General features: G+C 39.2%; 1 protein-coding gene across 19 annotated transcripts in view; it reads right to left on the bottom strand.

The window, feature by feature from the left end:
- The window catches only part of LOC134548834 (zinc finger and BTB domain-containing protein 20), a 472135-nt gene that overhangs the window by 263657 nt on the left and 186388 nt on the right, over positions 1-22090 (bottom strand). The gene's annotated exons all lie outside the window — the stretch shown is intronic.

Raw genomic sequence — 22090 nt, 5'->3', positions numbered from 1 at the left:
TGATCTCTCCTTGCTTCTTCATGTCATAAAAAAAACCCAATGGTGAAAATGACAGACAGATGCAAACAAGATTTTGGTAATTACAGCCCTGTGGCTGGTGGTTGTTTGAACATCGTTTTATTTCTTCCAATCAAACAAGTCCTTGGACTTCACAGCCCTAGAGCTTCAGACAGGGGTGAAGCTGATTATATTATGACATTACAGCGCAGACTGGCAGATCAGACAAAGTGGATTTCACTCAGTAATTAAACTGCAGTATCTTTCGTCTAAAGTCCAGGACAGGATTAATCGAAAGGTAGCTCTTTATCATCGCGATTAGTGCTGGGATTTGAAGAGTGACTCCACAGATTCCTGATTTGATAGCTCATCCTGGGTACCAGCTTATCGGAGACTGCACATCTGTCTGACTTGTAAAAATAGCATGAGGTCAAGATCTATTTGCCAAGTTGCACCATCTCTTTTATTTTATTTTTACTTGGAGATTGATTTAAATATTACAGTGTCCTTTGGCTTTTGATTTCCATCTAACACCTGCTAACATATAACCCTGCCCCCACCATAAACTGCACTGGATCTAGAGGACAGTCTCACAGTTTTCTCTGTACCTTCAGATTTATTCTTCAGGGTTTAGGAAAACCCACCTGATTGTCAGAAACTAAACAATACAAATTTTACATACAATAGCTTTCTAGCTGCTCCAAAGTGGTCTACCAAAAGAAGTTTCAAGCTTTCAAGGCACTCAGAAGATTTACTAGATTAAAATAGAGTCCTAAGAATTTGGGTTATTTGTCAGCATTGTATAGAATCCCTAATACAAAATGCCAGCTAATGCCTTTTATTTTTTTTTTTCATAAGTTTCCAAAAAGCTTTCAATGTTCCTGCTTCTCCTCACAAGGCTGATAAACACAGACTGGGAAAACTTTCTCAGTACAGCCAGACAGTTTCCTTACGCTGCAAGCTGGGGAAGCAGCACTCCTGGCACTTGCCCTGATTTACTCACTAGAGGAAGGAGAATTACTACACGTGGAAGCAAGGCAAGGAAAAGCAATGAGCATCTCTTTTTATTTTCTTCTGCAAACAGTCATTCTGTTTAAGAAACAGAAAAATCAAGGTAGGACAAAGGAAAACACTACTTCTCCCTCCCATCAACAAAACACAGTTAGGAATTGACTTAAAATCCTGGAGATACTCTCTACCTAAAATCTTACAGGCAATGATGTTTTGAATTACAGTCTATGGAGAACACCCTGGTAAGAATCCCAATAGATTCCAAAAGTGTATGGGAGTGGTTTGGCATTTGGCTTTAGGAAGTCATATACGTTTTTAGGTTCCTTTCAACAAGTTTTTAAGCCATAGCAGTTACAAATACTGATGTCTCACAGGCCACTATTACTAGGTTCCAACTGTTCCCCAACAAAGCTGATAAAAAAAGAAATGTATTTGTGAAAACATCAATAAAAATTTTATTAGTAGCTGAATGATGTTTTTGAAAGACAAATACTTTTACTGAAAATTGAAAGAATTTTTTGTGGGAAGAAGCTGAAAATCAAAAGTATTCTATCTGGAAGTCAATTCTCAGCATAGTTTCTTTAAAATTTTTAGCCTAAAAAAAAAAAAAAAAAAAAAAAAAAAAGCACCACAATTTACACTGTTTTATTTCATCCACAGAATAGTCCTCTCCCTACCACATTCTATACAATTCAGAATTGCTCGGCCCACCGTACAAAAGGATAATCATCACAATGTCCTTTGATATTTTGCCTATAGCAATGTTTCCTCTCATTTGTATGAATCCCTGATGTAGATTATGAAGATCTAAAGCAGAGGCAATCTCCTAATTTCTACCCAAACATTTATTAGAGACAGACATGTTTGGGGACTGGGTAGTACTGCAGCCCAAACAACAAACTAAGCAATTCCTTAGGCAAACAAAGTATTTTATCTGCAGTTTTATTGTTATTGTTATTTTTGTAATGGAATTTACACAGAAAAAAAGCCAAATTATTCATAACCATTAATTTAAAGTTCTGAAAGCTATTTCACAGCTCTTGGAGTCATAGAAGACCCTCAGTATCATGCAGTCTGATTCCCACACAATAAAGAACTTACAATTCCACCCAGCAATTCCCATAGCAATTCTAATGACTGGTGTGTATGGGTACATAACATTTACTAACAGGGATGATCCTAATTTAAGGAATTAAACCAGCAGAATATGAAAAACACCTTGGAAATTTGTTTTAGTAAGTACTTTCTCTGCCCAAACACAAGTGGGGAGAGAAGAGGAAATTTAGCCAAGCAAGCAGGCAGAGGCACAGAAACATCACACAGATGAATGACAAACAGTGCATTTCTTGGTCAGCTAATAAAGACACAGATAAGTAATACCAGACAGAACAGTCTCAGTAATCTTTGTTTAAATGGCTAGCTAAATATGTAATAAATTCTCACTGCTATACTTGTTCTTTGTAGAGGTGTGAAGGTGTGAATTTTATTCCTAGTCCTGCTGCTGATACTGTAGATACAGATTCAACTTGCACAGGGATTTCAAAGCTAGTATTCAGACCACTGAACTACTCCTCAGACCAAGCTGAAAACAAAATGCAAATGAACTACTGTGGATCCTGAGCTCATGCTGTTTCCCTCCTGCCTTTCAGAATTTCCCCATTTTTCCTCTGAAAATTCTAAAGTTTTAAAAATATTATTAAACAATCAAATAAGCACCAGCCTTTATATTTATATTTTTTCATTCCTGAGTCTCTGTATTATGCTTTGATCATAAATTCAGTATCTTCCCTCCAATCACGAGGACTAGAAACTTATTTTATAAACAAAAAACAAAGAACTTGACATTATCTGTTTACTTCAAGAGTACAATCTTTAAGAAAAACATCAGCTATTATGACACTTTCAGTAAAACTGCAACCACTGCCAGCAAAGTGAAACATTAATCTAGGTGTGCACATCCTTCTGGTTTTCACATCATGCGTAAACACTGAAATCCCACAAAAAGAGCCTTGTAGTTGTGCGTTACTCTGGAGAAAAGCTGGATAGCTCAACACATCCATGACTTCACAAAGTGGTCAATCAGCAAGTGCTTCCCACTAAACAGGAAAGGACTCTTACATGCCAAGTCCTTTGGCTTTGGTAACAGAGTGGTAAATTTCATATTAACATAAACCAGGGTAAGATTTGTCCCAGTGTAAATACAACCAGAATTAATGTTATGTTTTACCGAGTTCCTAAACAACTACAAATTTCCCCCACCTGGAAAAGGGAGAAATACACATCTTGCAGCACAATGTTTTTTGAAATGAAATCACAGCTGAAAGCTTGGATAAGACTAGTTAATAGAGGCAGAGAAATTCCCAGCCATCAACACAAAAAGAGACTGCATTTGCTCCCCAAACTCTAAAGATGCTGCCAGCATGCAGTTCCTAGGCCATATGTTAGTAAGATGAACCAAATCGACCCATAATCCTAACCAGGAGGTTACCATGAGGGCTGAAACTGTGATGCACTCAGTAAGGATCTGTTTTTCTCAGTTAAAGAAATAACCATAACTACTTTCAGTAGAGTCACCCATACTCATAATGTATCTAGTCTCAAAAGATATTTAACATCACATATTAAGTATGTCAAGCAGTCATTCCATTAATAACACTTTGCACTTCTCCTTTTCATGCCAGTAGACCAAAGCACTTTGTGATCATGAATTAATCAATGCTACCACCACCTGTGCACTGGAAATAGTTGGCTGGCGTCCATTTGATGACCCTGGATGATATCTGGAGATGTGATCCTCATTTTCCTACCTCCCAAACCAAGCTCTAACCAGAAGACAAATCACCAAGTAATAACACCAAGAAATGATGGCTTCCCCAGATTCACCAAGTACTTAGCACAATCAAAATAAATCTGTCAGGGTAAGCAGAGATCATATACTTTGCCTTTACCAAGGCAGAGCATATGAAAAAGAGAACGATCAAAAATTAAAGAAAGAAAATGCACAGCTTGCAGCTTCCTAAATTAACATCAAGTTTGCCAGAATAACATTTTCTTATTCCACTCATGATTGTCAGGCAGGTTTACATTCCCTCTCTCCTGTGCTATGCTTATAGGCAACAAATCAGACTGCCCATTGTGGAAGACTAAAAAAAACTGGAGAATAAAATAAATACAATGACCTGGCTAATTTCTAAGTTTGGTTCTAGGATGGAATTTGATGAAACTAAACCCATCAGTGATGATTATCAACAAAATATAGGTTTCTGCAAAAGGTTTAAACAGGACTAGCCATATTTAAAAGCTCCTCAGATTTCACCACCTAATAAATTTATTACTTCAAGTCCCTCTAAACAGAGCTCATAGCCTTGAAATACTTTGCTAACTTTTGATTTGGTTTCTACTTAGGTAAAGAAACTGAAGTCAATGGGAGCTTTGCTAGAATAAGGTTGAGAAGAGAGTTTGCAAAAGCTATTACTCTTATTTTTTACAGTAAAAAAATAGCTGCAGAAAAATATCTGTGCCTCAAGTGGAAGAAAAAACTTCAAACTTCACAGTGCTGCTTTTAATAAGGATTATACCTTCAAAATGAAGACCCGGCAGATCAGACTGATCATATCTGCTTAGTTGATATATAACCTTATGTTCCCAGCTTAGAAAAAATAATGCCCATGGACTAGGACAAGATCAACTCACGCTATACACTACCTAGAATTTTATTCCAACTGTTTAAGACATATGCTAACCACCCTGAGTTACTTCAGATGATACATATTTTTCATTTGTACTTCAAATTTTACCAAACTGCAGATATTTAATACTTCCCTCTCGTGTCTTGCACAGATTTCAGTGATATGGATGTAAATTGTTTTTTATTTTTCTTTGATATGCCTTGCAATTAATGCAGAGGTTAAACAAAACAGTTCCACTTCTAAGAAACTTTTCTACAATCAGTAGGCATGAACTTTATACTGTCAGGTATAAACTGTATGATAATTATTCTTAAGTGCCCACCACACCCCCAGTACATGGTACAAGTAGAAAGAACGTTTAAAGGTAAAAACTTTGGCCTACGGGCTCACCTAAATAGCCAGAGGGTAACTGATGTTATCAAATCAGCATTAATGAAATCAAGTATTCTTTATATTATACACCATTTTAACAAGAATCTAACATTTAATCTAATAACTGCTTTAAAAGGATTTGTCCTAAAACACTCTATTATAGGTAAGATTATCATCAATAAATCATACCCTAGATGTGATTTCAAGTATTTAAAGTTTGGGGCTTAGGGCTCAAAGCATTTGCTTAAACATAGCGTTCAAGAGGCATCAGAAAAGCAGTTTGGCTTAATCACATGGCTAGCAGATAGGACTTAGCACTTCTGAGATAAATGTTTTATGGGAAAAGCAGCTGAAGGCCAGGTGCTGTATCCTACAGCATCTCATGTGGTAACAAACACCCACGCTTGAGCATTTATTGTGCACCCAGTGCATCGCTACCTTTCCATCTACTCATTGCTTTCAGAAATTCTTATCTTCAAAAAAAATGTAAAAAAGTCAGACAGCTTCTGTCTCTGGCTAAACATAAAAAAAGCCATTAATGAAAAACCCTGCTCACAAAACTTCATTTTATGTCCTCCATGTCATAGTTGAGAAAATTCATACTCTGTCTCTAGAAATTAAACTGGCTGTAACATATGCAAAATTTCCTCTGAACAAGGGAAAATTTGGAATTGTAAGAAAGAACATTCCTTTTAAGTTTTATAAATACACTGAGGTCAATCCTGACAGGAATTCACAAAGTCCTGACTGAACAAATTGTGGTGGACTGCATTTCCCCTGACTCTTGAATCTTACTTTCAAGATTATGTGATTGAATTTTCCAGACTAGATCCAGGGTCTACACTAGTCTCTTTCACCAGCCAACAGATTTAACCCACTGATTTCAAATGTTTGCCCAAATGCTGCAGGAAGAAGGTATTATTTGCCCTAGTTCTTACCTTCCTTCTTCACACACTGTGCAAGCTACCAAGAAGACAAGCTGACATGAAGAGGATTCTCTCGAAAACCAGAAACACCTCCCTGCAAAGCTCACACAATGCATTGTCAAATTTCAAAATATGAATTCAAAAACACAGAGACTTATCCATATTTATTCAAGATCTCACAGAGATGGTAAATATGATTAGATAGGGATTTGAAGATAAATAATATCATCTGCTGTCTCATCTTCACTACTCTAAAATCAGAAGCCCAACATTGTTAAAGCATTCAAACTGCAGCCTGTATTCTTACGACTCTGCAGTTCCTTTCTATTTCACCCGTTCTCGCTTGTTTTCGCTGGCAACGGTGGCACTTTTGGATGGCTCTATTTTCCCCAAAATGGCCATTGTGAACAAGACTTTTGGTTTAGAGCACTGAAACACTCGGTAGGGCAATGGGCACCCACAGAGGAGACATGGGTTTGGATTGAGAGCAGCCTCGGGGACCTCAGTCGGTGGAGCACAGACACGCCATAACCACACGTTTATTGAAATGGGAGGCTCCTCAAGCAGAGTGCTCCTGTCGAATTCTTGAGTGTTTTTCTTTCAGGGGCATTATACTGTCTCTGAATTCAACAAGAAATCAAATTAGGACTCCTGGGTTCCATTTCTGGCCTGCCATTTACCCGTGATAAGATATTGGGCAAATCATTTAGCATAAATAAGCTTCAGTTTACAGAGCTGAAATACTGCACATGGGTGCAGTAAGGCTGATGAAAAGTACCATAATGGTATTATTAAAGTGCTTTCTCCCAGTTTTTTAAAATTCCTTATCAAAGGTTGTCTTAACCTGCCTTGCTGAATTTTAAAGTCTACTCATTTTCTTGAGAATCTCCTTTTCAAAGGAAAAAAAATTTCAACTGTTTAAAGATTTCCTTGCAGACATTACTACAAGACTTTAGAATAAGGCTACATATGGTGCAAGTAGACAAAAACAATTTAAGAAATTATTGCTTTTAAGTTCCAACATAGAGTAGCATAATAGGCTAGCATCTCTTTACATGTTTTTTTCTGATTTTAGCTTATGGTTCTGTGTATGAGAAAAAGGGCAACTGTTTCCCTCTCTGTCATCTCAGTCCTGTCCCAGGAGCTGCTCCCTTCTACTTGGCTTGGTCTGTACTTGGGCTCTGTCAAGCAAGTGTTGGTATGTGTGACTTTTCCAAACCAATGAAATTAACTTAAATTCAGTCTTTTAATGCACAAATTAATGTTCACCAAAACCTTGGGGATCAGATACAGCAGATTAGAAGTACTAAGGGGAGCCAGGCTACATCAATTAATATTTAAGACCAATAATTTCATATACAGCCAAGTTCAGGAATAGTGTAAGGTACCCATGCTGAGACATATCCACTCAGTGCTAATCTTTACACATTATGTATGTGGGAACTGAAAAGATCTCATGAAATGTAAATGCAAACCATTCAGGGCCTAATACGTAGTTGCATCATTACAATTATGTACCCAGAGAAGTCCATCTTCTCATAACCTGCAAACCTGCACAGTGCTCCCATTGTACACACAGAAACAGAAAACAGAAAACGAACATCTTTAGGGCAACTCCCTCACTTTGGTTACTAAGCTTGTGATAACATGCACAGAAGAATTTCAGATAATTTTTGAGGTGCTTACAGTCTTCAGCCCTGTGAAGAGAAGAGATCCCTTATATGAGGAAGTATTTCAGATGCCTTTTTTTGTGACAGGCTGAATGACACCTCTAAGTGACTAATATTCTTCAGCTGACTGCAAAGGGAGCCCAGATGAGGATGGAGGTACCTGCACCACAGGTAACTAAATGCCAGCAAGAAGATCCTTTGACCCTGTCTTTGAGAAGCTCTGAGCACTTCTGTAATCTCATTAAATCCATGGAATCTACAAGTGCTTAGCTCTTCTGTGAACCAAAGATGCATAAAAAGAAGCTTCCCAGAATTAACACACAATAATTGGGAGATCATGTTGTGAATTCATTAACAGTTTGTTAATTCAAAACATTAACATCATAAGCACAGGGTAGGAGCCTTACTGCTCCTGCAGGTTTGTTGGGTGGTTTTTTTTTTGATGATGATGTCATCTCCCCAGCTACAAATAATACAATGCTCAGACTGGCCATGAGGAAGTCTAATATAAAATATCCCTCTAGAGACAGCATGACTTCAGCCACGATCAGACTTCTGGTGCTACCAGGAAAACTTTCTGATTAGCTATTCTGCTGTGATAGCACACACTGTACCTGCTCTAGGGCAAGAGCATTCTTCAGCAAACAGGATTGCCACCGAGGGGTTTCCCTCAGCTTTTGTGAAAATTTTGCAACTGTCTCTTTTTCTTTTCACCAGTGTATTTTTTCTTCCTTTCCTCTTCAGTGAAAAAAGAAATCTGATCTTCACAGATGGAAAATTAAGTATTTCCAGGATGGTCAATATACCCAACAGCCATTCAAACTGGTCTGATAAATGAAAGCATTTAAATAGTTGCAACCAAAATACGCGACAGAAGGTGGGAAAAGAAATGCATAATTATGCCAGCTACCAGGGTACTGTTTATGTTTTATCCTTTGGAGCATTACAAAGTACAGAGCACAAACTATTACTAGCATTTTTGTGTACCTTAATATCTGCATATTAAATCATAGGTATGTGTGATACATAAAATTGAGGAAGAGTATAAATTAGCTTGGCTTCTCCCAGTGATGTGCCAGGGCTATCAATGGGTCATTCAAACCCACTGCCAGGAAGATTGCTCAGTAATATAAAATGGCCAAACCAAATCATGACACGACACAATCACTTTATGTTAACTCTGTTCCTTATGTGATACTTCTGTGTTTGCAGGCAGCACATGTTGGAAATACCAGAGATGAGGTAAATGCGATTACACAAATGAACAGAATCACCCTTCTCTTTTACATGTCACCCCGACCTCCATGGGCCCAAGTAGCAAAGAAAAGACAAAGTAGTAGTAGAGGGAAGGTCTTCACAGCTGTCCTTTCTTTCCCCTTCACTAAGTGACTTTTCAGGGACTTTCCTGCATGTTAAGCATCTTTTTTGCATTGCTTAATATTGTTATTAATAATTCATATTTTTGTCTTTCTCCTCTCACTCTGACAACTTTTATTTTAATCAATGGGCATGTGTCAAATTGCTTTGTTATTTATTTATAATGTAAGCTGACAAAAGAATGGGATATGTGGTATAAAGATGAGACAGTGTTTCTTTCCTACAGCTGATATCCTCAGTAATAACTATGTGTCTTGTTCTCATCAGTAGGGTCCGAAAAACTAATTTTGCCACAAATAATGGAGGACGTATTTAGTATATTTGTACAGCTGGAAGTCTCTCCTCTGTCCCCACAGTCATGCACTGACATAAAAGTTGAAAATGTAGGTTTATTTGTATGCAGGCACATTGTCTTTGAGGAAGAAAAGGAGTGCACAAAGGTGTTAATAACGATGTGCCAAGTACTGATGTGCTTATTCAGACAAATGTATTACTAAGATCAATGTTCTTTGTCCCCTTATGTATCAACAATTCCCACAAGTTGTTTATGGCAGAAACCTTCCTACTCTTTTCAGCTCACAAAACCCAAACAGAATCACTAACTCACCCAAGACAGAGAGGAATTCAGTGGCACAATGCCTGCTTAGCCCCCCTTGCCACATAACACATGGGAAGCCTCTTGTGGCAGAATGCATGGGGGAAATGCATCATGAGGCACCTTCCCTCATAAAGCTGGGAAAACAATTAAACACTTCCTCACTGAACATGTGAGAAGTAAGCTGTTGATTACAATTGGCTTCTATGTTACACACTTAGAATTTGACTCCTACACCCCTTTCATGCACACACATTTTACCTCGACTGCTACTTGAGAACTCATTTAGTTTCTCTCTGGATTTATTTTTGTCGAATAGTAAAAGTGTCTCTTAGTTCCAGCTGAATGGAGTTCACTGTTGTGACTGCCTTGGTGTGTCCTGAAGCAGAAGGCAGCCCTGTCTGGACTGTGGGAATGGTTTGGTGGAACTTGGGATTGTATTCTGCAGCAGTGCGTACCTGCTAGACAGGATATTGCCATACAAAGGTGTAATTATTGTAAAATAAAATAAAGCACAAAGCCAAAGGGGGAAAAAGGATTAGACACTTTTTCTTTTCCTTAATAAAAAGGCTACTGTGCTATGTGACTTCTAATTCAAAGGAGGGTGTAGACTGAGGTTCTCTGCTTAAGACTCCTTGTTCCTGAAAAGCTCCTACTTCCCATTTTTCTACAGTCACCACCACGTGTTGTGAGTGGGGGTGTGTTGGTGTGTTTGAACTTTTTATTTCAATGCCTGCTGAGAGTGTTGGTGCAATAAAGTGACATGCCTTTACATCCTGCTCCAAGCACAATGTAATATCAGCCGAGTTACCTGGTGTAGCTCTGAAAGCCAACCAAGCAAGAGGACATCAAAAATCTCAAAGCCACCATATAGACTGGCCAGTGAATTTGAGGAGGCACATCAAAGAAAATAAGGTAGAGGATTAGGTTGTTAGAAAATTATGTCATCAGAACAATGGCTTGCAAGGGTGAAGAATTTACTTTGATTTTCAGAATAAATTGTCATAGCCCACACATACACATTTGCTTTTATTTTCAAGTTTTCTAGTGTTTCATTCTGTTTTAATTTATCCACTGTGGAAGGGAGAATAAAAACTGAAGCATTTTCTTTGATGTTATCCTAGCCTTAATGCTTTCTTTCAATGCCTCCTTCACCATACACATCATGCTGAGATTAAGCATGGCATTCAAAGTGAGGACTGTCCCTCCTGATTTACAGCTCAGGGACAAAAGAATGCAAATGCCCACTCCTTATGCTTGAAGACCAGTTGGTAACCAGATCTCCTCATCCTATGCCTCCTTTTGATGCAGTTATGAGAGAATCCAGACTCCAGTGTGGCCACAATGGAAGTGGTCAGTTCACATATTTGTCACAAACACCACCAGTGAATTTCCTCTCTCTACCACCTAAGGGACCATTCAGATTTTGAGTTCCAGAGGAAACTACGGCCATTCAACACCTTTTGAGCAACAGAAATACAGTAAAATCAGGGTAAATCTCAGTTACCATAACTAACCCTACTGCATAATCAGGGCTCAGGCACATCTGGCATCTCGACAACTCAAGAATTGGAGAATGATGTCCTGGACAGGGTTGCCCTTATCCAGGGAGAGCAACTGAGCAGCCCAAAACTTGTGATACTGATGGGTAATTAGTCTGTGATTTCTGACCTCAGAAGTCATGTGCTCCCCTCATCAACCACCTTCTCACAGAAGAACCTTACAGAAACAGCTTTTATTTCTTTTTGTGTTACCAGTTAGGAACTGCATAAGCAAGCAGAAAGAGTGATCTTGTCTAGTATTCCCAACAACTCTGTGGGTTTTAAAAGGGCAGAGGAAAATCCTCTGGGTGCACAGATGAGGTGGGCTGCAAGACAATTAAAAACCAAGCAATTTTTAAATAAGGTTGGTGCGCTGGAAAGCACCAACTCTCCCTGGGTATTAAATAATGCCCATTTCTGTTTGTTGTTTTTTGTATCTTATTCAGGAACACAAAAGGGAACTTGTGTATCAGTTATTCAGTTGTTGCCTTTTTTTTTTTTTTTTTTTTTTTTCCTAGTTCAGGGTTGGTTTTTTTTTTTTCATATGAAGCTAGGTTTATTTAGGGAGGAGATTTTAACAAAGTAGAGTACTGGTATGTTTCATCTGAAGTGCATGGTAAACCACTCATTGACTTCCATGAATATAAAGCAATCGCTGACTCTTGAGAAGTTTACCCCCGCCCCACCCAAAAAAAAAAAAAAAAAAAAAAAAGAAAGGAAAAACCAGCCAAACAAATAGAAATCTCAAATAATCATTGAGTGTCAGTATGTCTCCAATGCTTATGGGTGATTCTCTTTTCTCACCATATATTTTTCATTTCCTACCAGCTGAATCTTTTACTTTTCCAATTGATTTATACTATCCTTGACTAACAGATGTAGTTACAAACTGAACTGATACGAAAGTCTAAATGTCTAAGAGGGGAGAGGGATTGCCACAGATATTATTGTTACCCATTCAACACATACTGGCACACACATATCCATATGATTACAATCTGCCCATAACACATAGGGAATTCAGTTCAAACTGTCACTTTGTGTGTATTCAGTCTAAAATCTACTAGAGACTAAAAAAAAGAAAGGGAGGCTTGTTGTCATAAAGAAGAGGGACTACCTAGGATTACTGATTGAATGAATTGGATCTTGTGACGACAGAGTCAAAACAATTGGATCATCTCAGTTATACAGAGGTAGAAAGCAAAAAAATCAGCTTGAAGTCTATGGACAGGTGCGTGCTTCCAAGGACTATGGCTCTTTTGATTCAAACAGACAGGAAAAGGTTAGGGCATCTGGGGTTTTTTCTTCCTCAATAGCCAATTTACTTGCTGTGTCACCTGCTACACTTCTGTGTCTCAGTCTCCAAATCCTTAAATAGAAATTGTTAATTTGTACACAGACACCAACACCTTGAGATGGTGGGGTGCATTTTGCTGATGTTCTTCTGCCATTGACTGAAGAGACTGGTGGTTTTCATGTAAAAAGTAATGGCACTTTTGCTGTCCTGAAACCAAAGGAAGTTCACCTTTTCCTATAGTCACTTTTCAAAATATTTCCTTCTGCTCTACAAGCCTGCCTTATGCAGCATGTACATTTTGAAATTAAGTATACTAAGAGGTAAGTCTCTTGATTATATTTACACCATGAGCCAAATTCAGTTGTGCCTTATACACCGAGTAGGCACTTTGACCTTCAAGAGATGCCAATCAAGACAGAATTTGTCTCAGAACCTTTCTCTGCCAAAGTTTTCCACAATCTTGCTCATGTGTTTTACAGTAATACTTTCTTTTTTCCCTGTTCATTAACTATTAAAATAAAATATTCACATGACAGATTTTTGCCTCAGTTTTCCCACAGCAATCATATTTCCTCACCCAAGAGGATGTCAGGAAGCTTCATTAATTGTTTCTGAAACATTTACAACTTTTCATGGAAAAGGTAAAGCATCTGTCTCCTTTAGGAGAAAAATAATTTCCAAATGGATGAAGTATCGCAGCTCCCCTCTGAAGCACACATATTTTAATTCTTCACTCAGAGATAAAGAATTCAAGACACAGACATTACAATCAGTTTGTCAAGTTCATGCGTATTATCTGAAGACCAGAGCTTGTGGCTTTTTCCCTCCAACCCCTCTTTAATCTCAAAAGAGAGTTTCTTTTTTCAAGTAGCTCTGCAGATGGTGGCAGGCAAGAGGTTATGCGAATTAAGCACAAGTAACAGTGAGGCTTGGTTTCATTTAGATTTGGGTTCTCTTTCTCTCTCACGTTCTGGCCATGATATCCTTAGTCTTCCAGTTATGAATGCCCTCTCCCACTTCTTCCTCCCACACTCTCTTGCTCTTCACCCTGGCCAACACTCGCAGCTCCTCCAGCTCCCTCTTCCACGCTGAAGGGCTGGCACTCGCCAAGTGCTGGGGAGGAGGAAGCACCAGACCCATCTGGGGAAGAAGACCGGCCCAGCTGGAAGGACAACGCTCACACTGGGCTCTGCAGTGCCACTGCAGCCTCTCTTGCAGGCAGGAGTAATTTCTGCCTCATTTCTGGTTTGAAAAAAAAACCCTGTAGGAATTGGGCAACCTCTCCACTTCTGCCAAACTTGATTAAAACTAGGCAGTTTTAAGCTGAAAAAGGAGGAGGAGGGTGGTCTCCAGAAGTGAGGCATCTTCTCATATCAGTCAGTAACTTGGAAGTGCAGACACCCCTGTCACCTTTACTGGTATTTTTCTGGATTCATGGATTGGTATAACAAGTTTTTCCAAGCTGCAATGTCTAGCCATGAGAAATACAAAGCCCACTTAAGGTAGTAAGAAATTAGTACTAGCTGGCAGCAGCTTGCTTGAGCTTGTCTTACATGAGAGGTTTTTTAGAATTTCTTTTAAAAGCTGAATTAGAAGAATAGAAACTAAAAATGAAAACTTTCTAATATTTCCAATCAAAAAATCTAACGTAAAAGCATCAGCAGTTGATGCAAATACAGAAACACATTAAGGAAAGAAAAACAAAAATAAAACCCCTTGAACTTAAAACATATCACCACAGATACACCATCAGAGATGCCTACCACAAATTTAAAGGCTGTATTGTCCCTTTCAGAGGGTAAATTTACTTTCTTTCTTTCTACACATTAGAACTGTACCAGTATTTTAACACTACGTGAAGCTAATAATATAAAAATGATAAGTTGGGAATGAGCTCCACAGGTACGCACTGAAATAGTTCTCTGCTGCCAACTAGAAAAATGGGGATTGAAGATGGAAGAGATTAGGGATATCTCAGGATTAGGGAAAGAAAAAACATGTCAGAAAGCTATCCCTTCAGGATAGGAAGGCACTGGGAGTTTGGGGAGGATATTGTCACTGTTTGCTGAGAACTTGCATTAATATTCTAAGCCTCCGTCATGATCAACTCCAGTGAACATATCTAGTCTGAGATCCACTGAAGGAATGATTAGCACTGAGTTACAGATCTGAAAGCAAGAGAGCATCATACAAATATTTATTACTCTGCCTTCGTGCATAACACAGGTCCTAATGTCCTGTCTTCTACATGCAAACCAGATGAGCCCCACGGGAAATAAAGATCTACTGGGTTCCACTCGGTCACACTGCGATCTCCTCATCCCACTGCAGCCCTGCAGAGCCCCAGTGCAGCACAGCACCAGCTGTGCAGGATCCCTGGTGCCCCTGGGCTGGGGAGGAGCCACGGCCCTGCACTGCAGGACAGCTGTGCTGCCCAAATGTCCCCACATTCCAAGTCCTTGCAGTCCTCTGCTGCCATGGGGCTGATCCCGTGCAGACTCCTTGGCTAACCTGGCTCACGACCCAAAGAATGAATTTTTCCTGACCCCTCTGCAATGTCACCCTGATGCACAGCTCTCGTGTGCTGGGCCTGAAAGCAAACAGTACATTTGGGGAGCCTTGGATTTATTTCAAAACAGATGAAGTCCTTTTCCAAAAGAAACAGGAACATTAAAGTCTTTGTAATGGAAACAGTGAGACATGGGTTTCAGACTGATCAAGCCGAAGCAGTCTTCAAGGCAATCCTTTGTCACAAACAAGCAATATTTTCACTCCACGCCCTGCAGCAGACCCCTGTGATATATTTTATTTCCTTTGCAAGTGGCATCAAATCATTTTCCAAAGTCAAATACATCTACCTTCCTTGCTCCTCTCTCTTGGGACTCTTTGAAGGAGAAGGAAAACATCAAGACTAGACTGTGTTGTGGGATTAAACATGTCAGGAGAGAAACAACAAGAGAAAACAATTACAGGCATGATACATAATACAAAATAAATCGGGAAAAGTGTGAGAAAAAGAAAGAGCATAGCCAAATCATCTGAGCCGTAGCTGCATAGAGCATAAATCCCCTCTATGATTTGCCCACTCACCATCCCTTGCCTGAGCATTCTGCTGTACTGTTTCACTACTATCCCTCACAAACATAAAACCAGTACTACTTTGAGATACTCTGCTTGATCATAAAAAGCCTTTCTACCCCCACCACCTGTCTTCCAGCCAGCACAATAGGTCCCAGGCAGATCTGCCATGCAGGATCGTCTCTCCACAATACTTAAGCTTCTGTACCCCTGCTCCTTTTATACATCTTTCAAACGTTGTTTTCTGAGGACTGACTCACACCACAACTTCCTTTATTTCTAAAATGACACGATAATCTGCCCTTTGTAGGGCAGCATCCATTTCGTCTGATATCTATTCTTCTTGGAATTTCATGATGTCACGTCAATTCTGCATCACAGCAGAGTAGGTGAACTGGTGTGGGGGGGAAGATCATCACGGAAAGAACAAATGCCTTCACAAAAGGACACCATCACTGCCTTACATTTATTTACATTTCAGATGTCATCAGAGTTTTGAATGGCAGCTGCCATTCTCTCTCTGACACCTCCCTATGTGCAGATGTTTGTGGCATTTCTCTGCATTTCCTGCATCATTTATGCAATATGCTAAGTACAATCCTAAATATATCTGTTCTTTTGCTCTCCTTCAAAACTCCTGCCCCAATAATCTCCATCCCTGACCACCTTTCACATCCAAGGTTAAAGAAGCTCTGTGGAACTTCTGTTTGTTTGCATTTTCTATGTCTGCAGAGGGAAGGGATTGTATCACCTGAGTGATGCCTTAAACATGCAGAAAAGAAGTAACACCTTTCTAATGAAAAGGTGAGCTTTCCAGGGAGAGAGGTCACATCCTAGTAGTGAAGTGCAAAGAAATGCTAAAGCCTCATTACTACTCACAGCTGTAGGGAGATCTCCTCCAACTCAGCTGATAATTATGTGGAACAGAAGGACCAGGACAACTAAGGCAATTTGCCTGAAAACAGAAGCAGGAAAGCAATCTTTCCTCTAACAGTATCACAGATATTCACAGTTGGTTACAGTATTCTTACAACTTAATTCTCCAGCAAGACCCCATCTTTTTAACAAAAGCAGGAAAAAAATCTCCCTATTACCTTCATTTCTACCAACTCCTCAAAAAGTTTTCCATCCTATTCATCTTTTCATTTTAACTTTTCAAGATGTGTTTTAGCTCTTATGACTTGTTTTTCCAATTTTTATAAACTTTGCTCCAACCTGATGACTAACGGAAAAATGTTTTTACGGAAAAATTGAGAGCATGATGCACCAGATTCCATAACTCCCAAAAAAACTTTTACACAAGATTATTGATCTATATTACTTTCTTATTCCTGTATTCATTAATTTAAAAACATGATTATGGTTATGAATCTGTTTTCTAATTGGACTAAACAAACTGAAACACTTTCCTTGCAATCTAGATTTTAAAGGCGTTAATATTTAATGCTTGGGCAAAAAGAGCCATGCTCATTATATGCCCTTTTCCTGTTTCTTGCTACTAGCTAAAATTCTGATTAGTTATCCTCCTGATTTCCTTCTTCTTTATTTTGCCCTGAAACAGAAGACCAGTACTCCAGTACTCAAATTAGAAGGCACGAAGTTAGCATCTCTGTTTTTTCCACCTCTGGCAATGCAAAAAAACTTCTTTTGTTGACTGGTATAAGTTACTTGCTCCTGCAAGGATAACTCTTCAGACCTCTAGACACCACTTCCTAGTCCTCTGTTATACCCAGACCAAATGTGCTTAAAGAGCACCTACAACAATGAAGTGCTCCCAGCATGGATTCGGCAAGCACACCCCAGGGATTTTCAGTTGGATGGCTCAAGCTTAAGATCACAAAATTAGGGCCTAATGATGTTATTAATAATGAAGCATTGATATTCTCATTCTGAATTAGGATTTATGGCAGTGTGAGCAAAACCCAGTATAAATCACATCTGAAGTTATCGATAGCTGCAGAAGTGAAAAAGTGCAGTCACAGATCCCTCACCACTGGAAGGCTGACTAGATACGTCATCTGCTCCATATTAAATGTGTAAGATAGCACAGATGTGACTAGAAACAGGTTATGGTGATGATATGATTTTTCTTTCTTTGTTAATGACCTACATGTGTTGTTTTGCTTGAGGTATTCAACAATTTACTCTCTGTATTTCAGAAACATGCACAGAGTTGACTCATATCTAGTGTTTCAACACTAGGATGCACTTTTCTTCCCTTAGCCTTTCTCATACAGGGTTCACAATGCTCTGTAGAAGGATACATTAATTATTCCTCTGCTACTGTCCTGCTTTTGTATGAGAAGCAGACATGAGAAGAGTTTTCAAATCACTCAGCTCGTCAATGGCCATGACGGAATTCAGTGCAGGTCTCTACCTTCCAGAACTCTGCTTTATGTTCTTCACTAGGGATGGCTACTCCCAGCATACACACACTGTCCCTGCTCAACCTACCATAAACATGATTAAAAATGTATATGTATTTGGACTCTAAAGTCCATCTTTTTGCTGCTTTTCCTGTTTTTCTCTGGTTTGTCTGGGAAACAGGATTTTTTTGCTTTGCACAGTCTGAACAGGGAGCTGCACCTGTTAGCTCTGCGATACCTTAGGGCTCTCTAGTCAACCATCTGCTTTTCAAAATATATTTGTTCTCTCTTGGGCAACCAAGAAGGCATAAAGTATGTTTTATCACCTCAATGCTGAAAGTGATCATTTACACTAGAAAAATATACCATCCCAGGTAGAATTTTGACTAAGGAAAAAAGAAGAAAATTTCTGATGGAAGGCAGGGAGAGGCAAGAAGAGGAGGTAAAAAAAGAGTGAAGGGGGGTGAACTGAGAGGAGAGAAACAGGAATAAGACTCATTTTCTTCCAGCAAAAGTCAACTTGATATGCTCTACTGTGACCCAGGGACATTGTATTACATATTTCTATAACATGCCTCTATTTATCTGCAGAAAGAAAAAGGTAAGATTTGACAATCTAAACTGAAAAAAGCTTTTTTTTTCCCCAGACACTTCTAAGTGACTGCTGGTCTGGAGTTAGGGCTTGAAACATATGTTTCAAAGGAAGGAAGTATCCTGGTACCACCCCAGGAACAGTCCCAGGTTTTGCATGCTTTTTCCAGTAAGAGTAGACCAATGACTGATTCATACCTCCACTATATCACAATTGTGCTTTTATTTGGCACCCTCTCATCTCTTGCAAGTCACTTGCAGATGGTCTAGAAGCCACAGAACAAGCTGTACTTCCTTTCTATGTCAGCCATCACTATCTTATGGAACTCTTCCAGTTCGCTGCATACAGGATACACAAGGTACAAGGATACTTCTCCACAGATACCTCTCTTCAAAAACTCCCGCTTTCTAGAGGATTCTGCAGCTAGCCTCTCCATTAGCAGAAACAAAAAGAAATAATTTGCACTGCTTCCATCTCCCGTAGCTCGGTAAGTTCACAGAAGCCAACACAGGGAAGGAAGTGGAGGGATTTAGTGGGGCTGTTCAGGGCCTGACACTGAACAACGGGGGTCCAAAGGAAACACTTTGGAGACTTCCCTAACGTGGTTACACAAGCTGCTGTCACACCATTGCTTTGGGTTCTGCAGTCAGTGCTGATCACCCCATCTCAAATAGGATAGAGGAGAAACAAAAAGGGTTCAGAGAGTAAGAGACTCATTAAAACCCTTGAGAGCTTTTCGTATGAGAAAAGTTTAGAAAGCGTCAAAATGAAAAAGAAAATAAAGATTGAATGCAGTGGAAGTGATATAAATATAACTGCACAGAGAAAATAAATCTGACTTCCCAAGAAAAGAGGGGACAGTCATTAAAAGGCAGAACACTAAAACCAATAAAAGGATTTTTACTTTTCAATCACATGCTATATAATAAACTTGCAGGACTCTGTTCCCAAAACTCTAGATGGGCCAAGATTTTATCAGTTTAAAAAGGACTAATTATTGCAATAATAATAAGAAAGGCTTTATAATAATAAATACTATATAATTACAGAAATACCATAATACTGAATAAAAAGAATATCCACAATCATGCTACAATAAACTGTGAGGACTAAAAACTGCCCGTTTTTAAAGACATTACTCAATTTTGATTTGATACCTATCAATGAGAAGTCACCCCTGTGTTAAAAGTTAAACCACCATTATTCTTTATGGGGAACTTGGCAATTTTTTCTGAAGGATCTGATACTGTGTTCTGTGATGCTTTCTGTGTGGCTTTCCAGAGCTGTGTCTCCAACACACATATGCCCCCATCAATCAAGTGTTCAGCTTGTTCACGGTCAGTACAGTCAAAATAAACCCCCTGTAAAATCAAAGAAACATGTCTGCTCTTCAGGAATCCGTGCTGTTTTCATTAACTTGTGAGAAGTGAGATTGTTTCAGCCACTACTTTTAATGCACATGATGAAGTGGGGAAAAGAAATGAGGGGCAGCATTCTGTAGATTTGGTAAAAAATGGCAGTGTTACAGTTTTATTTGATGATTAAGATGTGAGTAAGAGTCATATTTTAAGACAAAGTATTCTTAACCACCTATACATCTCCATGCCCTTTTTTAGTATTAGAAAATGAAGTCTGCATGTGGAATAAACAAAAATAAAATCCTCCGTAAATCTGAGCCAGCTCCTGAAGAGTCAAATGAGCCTCCAGCATTATGGATTTCTGTCAAGAGTTTTGTATCTAATGTATAATTTTGGGTTTAATTATGAAGCCGCCTGTCCCACAGAGAGGCTGTTACAAGAACTTTTCCCCCTTAAACAGCTACTTAAAAAAAGTGGGAGCTCAGGTATACTGGAAACTTTCATCCATCAAACTTGGCTAAAAAGTGGGGAAATTTGGGAGGGAAAGGAGTAGGAAATAGGTAGGCAAACTGTAGACAGGAGGAGAGTAGGTTCCCAAACATCTCCCTTCCCTGGGGAGCCACACCTAGGGAAGCCCTGGGGATGCAGGCAGTCCCCAGGAGTCCCTTACAGAAAGTTCCTTCCCTGCAGCATCTCACAAGCCTTCCTGCAGTGAAATCAGCGTGGCAAAACAAGCACATACAGGCAGTAAGTTCCTGTCCCACATTAAGCTGATGTGTAGTCTTTCAATTAGAGGCACCTCCAGAAAAGCCAGCACCCATTTAAACAAAGTTCAACCGGGCCATATACTTCTTCCCAGCTTGTTTTGTTTCTTTGTCCCTCGATACCTCTGGGCTGACAGAAAAGCACACACTGCAGCCTGCCTAAAAGACCAGCCTCACTTCCCCAACTTTGAGACGAAATACAGCTGTGAAACCAAAACCAGCTCTGTCGGAGAAAGACAAAAGCAGCAGTCCTGTAAACGGTGGCAATCTAAAGCTTTAGAAGAAATATAGGCAGCAATGCACACATTCTTACCTGCACAAGTCTGCACCATCAGCCTTTGAGAGGTTTTTTTACATCTACTCTGTAACGAAGCATTTTTTGAAAATGGTTCTAGTGCTCAGGAATGCCAAGAATTTAGGAAGAGAGCCACAGCTTAAGAGAGCAATTATTTGCCAGTAAATACTCAATTTGCTTGTCCTGTGATTTTTCTTCTCCTAACTTGCCCTCTCCATAATCCGTCTCTTGCTGCGTCATGAGCACAAGAAGTCTTTTCTTCATAGCATAACACTTCAGTTTGCTATTTTGTTAGTATTAATTAAGAATTCCCTCTACTGGTCATTTTCTATACTCTTACAAATAGCACCTTGAGCCCCGGACATCAGAAGGCAGTGAGTCAGTGTGTGGGATTCAGCCACCATTTATAAACACCTTCAACCACATTCACCCAGTTTACAATATTCAGGACATCTCAGCTGAATTACTGCTTTGTGTCCAGTTTGTATTCAGATGGGGGCCATATGTTCCTTCATGTATTAGAGCAGAGCTCATTAGCACTGCTCCAGTCACGCCACAGCAAACATATTTTTTTTTCTATCATGCCTCCATTTTAACCTGATTAAAAACATTTTCTCCAGGGTAGGATTCTGGAAAGGAACTGCTCAAATCCAAAGTACTGTTACAAAGGATATGTGTAATTTTAAAATTAGTTTTAGATTAAAATTTGCTGCAAAAACCAGTTGTTACTTAGGATTAAACTGCTTACTAAAAGCACCTTCTAAAAATATGGAAGAGTCTTCACAAAAACTCCACTGCAGTAACCACAAGGGCTAAATATTCAGTGAGCACACAGACCCAGCTCTCCCATAAGGATTTAGGCACACAGGCTATTTTTAAAGAGGGTATGTATGTATGCATCTGTGTAAGCACCATCATACAACTAGATTAACACCTTGCAATAATGGGGAGAGTGGGTGTAGTCAGAAACCTGGATGTGCAAATCGTATTTCCTAAGAAATTTTGTGTAGGCAAGTCCCATTCTGCTCAATCAACAGTAGGCAGAGAAATACTATATTTGGAAAAAAATTCATAAAATACAGAAGGAGTGACTTGAATCATGCACATTAATTGCTAAATGAAAATCTAGGTTCTGAAATACAAAACAGGAACACCCATATTG

Source organism: Prinia subflava, chromosome 3 (genome assembly GCF_021018805.1).
Source record: "Prinia subflava isolate CZ2003 ecotype Zambia chromosome 3, Cam_Psub_1.2, whole genome shotgun sequence".
In the NCBI taxonomy this organism is placed as follows: domain Eukaryota; kingdom Metazoa; phylum Chordata; class Aves; order Passeriformes; family Cisticolidae; genus Prinia; species Prinia subflava.
This window is presented reverse-complemented; position numbering and strand designations above follow the sequence as displayed.